This window comes from Nesoenas mayeri (genome assembly GCF_963082525.1).
Source record: "Nesoenas mayeri genome assembly, chromosome: 9".
NCBI lineage: Eukaryota > Metazoa > Chordata > Aves > Columbiformes > Columbidae > Nesoenas > Nesoenas mayeri.
Window position 1 is genome coordinate 31,686,094 of NC_137557.1, and position 2,814 is coordinate 31,688,907.

The 2,814-nt window shown below is 50.1% G+C and overlaps 1 pseudogene across 1 annotated transcript; it reads right to left on the reverse strand.

The window, feature by feature from the left end:
- Positions 1–1,644: 1,644 nt before the first annotated feature.
- On the reverse strand, positions 1,645–2,577 carry LOC308043855 (olfactory receptor 14J1-like; annotated as a pseudogene). Its single transcript has one exon. The product of its transcript is annotated as an olfactory receptor 14J1-like (transcript).
- Between the last annotated feature and the right edge of the window lie 237 nt (positions 2,578–2,814).

Below are 2,814 nucleotides of genomic sequence, written 5' to 3' on the forward strand. Positions count from 1 at the left end.
CAGTCAGCAATAGGACAAGGGGCCATGGGCTTAAACTCTGCCAGGGGAAATTTAGACTGGATATTAGGAAGAAATTCTTTACAGAGAGAGTGGTCAGGCACAGGAACGGCCTGCCCAGGGAGGTGGTGGACTCGCCGTCCCTGGAGGTTTTTAAAGTGAGGTTGGACATGGCACTTAGTGCCATGATCTAGTAAACAGACTAGAGTTGGACCAAGGGTTGGACTCGATGATCTCTGAGGTCTTTTCCAACCCAGTCGATTCTGTGATTCTGTGATTCTGTGAATCTCCAACTGGGTTTTTAAACCGTCTTAAAGAGACATCTTGTTACAACAAATGATTGAAAAAAGGTCTAATCAGGTAATAGCCATGCAATTACATACTGCTATGGCTATGCACTCAGTAAACATGAAGGGGAGATGTGGCAGTGTGCTAAGATCGGGTCTGTGAGAAACTGCGAGAGTCGACAGTGTGAGAACAAGTGCTAGTGGAAAAATACAAGAAGCAAGTACTGTATGCTATGTGAGACATCAAGGACAGAGGGATAGCTTATGACAGACAAAACCTGTGTTTATGACAGTAATTTTGGTGGGAACACAAAATATATCGTTTATGTAATGACTCACTTGGCAAATCAGCAAATGCTTGAGCAAGAATCATAGCAAGTATAAATGCAAGCCTGAGTTTGTAATAAATGTCTCTCATTGCACCTTCCCGAGAGTCCGTGCCTCATTCACTGCACCCTCACTGGCTGTTTGTTGAAACACAAAGCCATGGGCTGATCCCGACTGCCTCTGGGTGACCTCCTGCACCGCAGCACTGCCCTTCCACTGACGTTTCTTCCTCCTGATATCCAGAATACACCTCCCAAGTTGTCCTTTTCAGTTATTATTTTTTTTCCCCCTCTGGCCTCTTCCCACTACCATGGAAAGCTCGACTATCTCAGAAACTGCTCTGCAGGCAGGGACCTCAACCCGTCAGACTTCTTGTGGTCTTTAGCCTGACCAGAGAGAAGTAACCTCACCATGGATTCCTTGTGCACCCATGGATGTTGAGAGACAGAGTGTTTCCCTTGTACACACAGATGCAGGAGTCACTGTGTCTCTCTGACCTCCTGCTGCCACTCCAGGGGGCTGGGAGGCACCTCAGCCCTGCCATTTGTCACCCTTCTCTGCACTTACATGAGATGCCTCATGGCATAAAGAATGGACACGGGATCTTCTGTTCCAGGAAGCACATCCCAGTGCTACATTCAGGTGGTTCCCCAAAGGATGTTACTCTCAACATGAAATCGCATCAAGACACTGTCTGTCCCACTGACCTTCATGGAACCCCAAGGAATAGCTGATGGTGTTTCTGCTCACTCGGGTTCATCACCTCAGAAGCACTTTGTGCGTTTGTTTACATCTTGTCTACACAATGCAAACATGGACATCTGACCTACTCATTAGTTGTGCTGCCAGGGAGGGACAAAGAACCTCTTCAAGCTGAAGTGAGAAGCCAGTGCTGGAAATGGTGGTTGTGAGAGGCCAGTCCATGACGATTGACCTGCAGCAGGTTCTCTAGGGTGTCCAGTGGACACGGGCACAACCACTCAGTGAGAAAATTATTTACATTATATATGCCATGCAGAAGATTATGGGCAGTTTATTGCTTCATAAAACAGCCATTCATTAGTTGCCACACTGAATCCTTGATCTCCTTGTTCCTCACACTGTAGATGAGGGGGTTCACTGCTGGAGGCACCACTGAGTACAGAACAGACACCACCAGATCCAGGGATGGGGAGGAGATGGAGGGGGACTTCAGGTGGGAAAATATGATAGTGCTGGTAAACAGGGAGACCACGGCCAGGTGAGGGAGGCAGGTGGAAAAGGCTTTGTGCCGTCCCTGCTCAGAGGGGATCCTCAGCACAGCCCTGAAGATCTGCACATAGGACACCACAATGAACACAAAACAGCTGAATGCCACTGAGAAAGAAATCACAAGAAGCCAGACTTCCCTGAGGTAGGTGTCTGAGCAGGAGAGCTTGAGGATCTGGGGGATTTCACAGAAGAACTGGTCCACAGCATTGCCCTTGCAGAGTGGTAGTGAAAATGTATTGACCGTGTGCAGCAGAGAATGAAGAAGCCCAGTGGCCCAGGCAGCTGCTGCCATGTGGACACAAGCTCTGCTGCCCAGGAGGGTCTCGTAGTGCAGGGGTTTGCAGATGGCAATGTAGCGGTCATAGGCCATGATGGTGAGGAGTCAATACTCTGCTGAAGCTAAAAAGACAAACAGAAACACTTGGGCAGCACATCCTGTGTAGGAGATGGCCCTGGTGTTCCAGAGGGAATTGGCCATGGACTGGGGGACAGTGGTTGAGATGTAGCCCAGGTCAATGACAGAGAGGTTGAGGAGGAAGAAGTACCTGGGGGTGTGCAGGTGCTGGTCCCAGGCTATGGTGGTGATGATGAGGCCGTTGCTCAGAAGGGCAGCCAGGTAGATGCCCAGGAAGAGCCAGAAGCGCAAGAGCTGCAGCTCCCGTGTGTCTGTGAACGGCAGGAGGAGGAACTGGGTGATGGAGCTGCTGTTGGACATTTACTGATTTTGGCTATGGGGGCTATCACAGAAGAAAAAGACAGTGAGAATTTTTAGGAGATTTCTCTGAGCAAAGTCTAAGCCATTTCTCACACACCCCCCCTGCTCCACACCCCTTGTCCTTTTCCAGACCTTCCCTCAGCTCCGTGTCTGAGCCCTGGGTGGTGCTGGCTGGAGGTGCCATGAGGAGCAGGGCCTGTGCCCGCTGGCTGCTGAGGAGTCAGCCCTGCTCTGCAG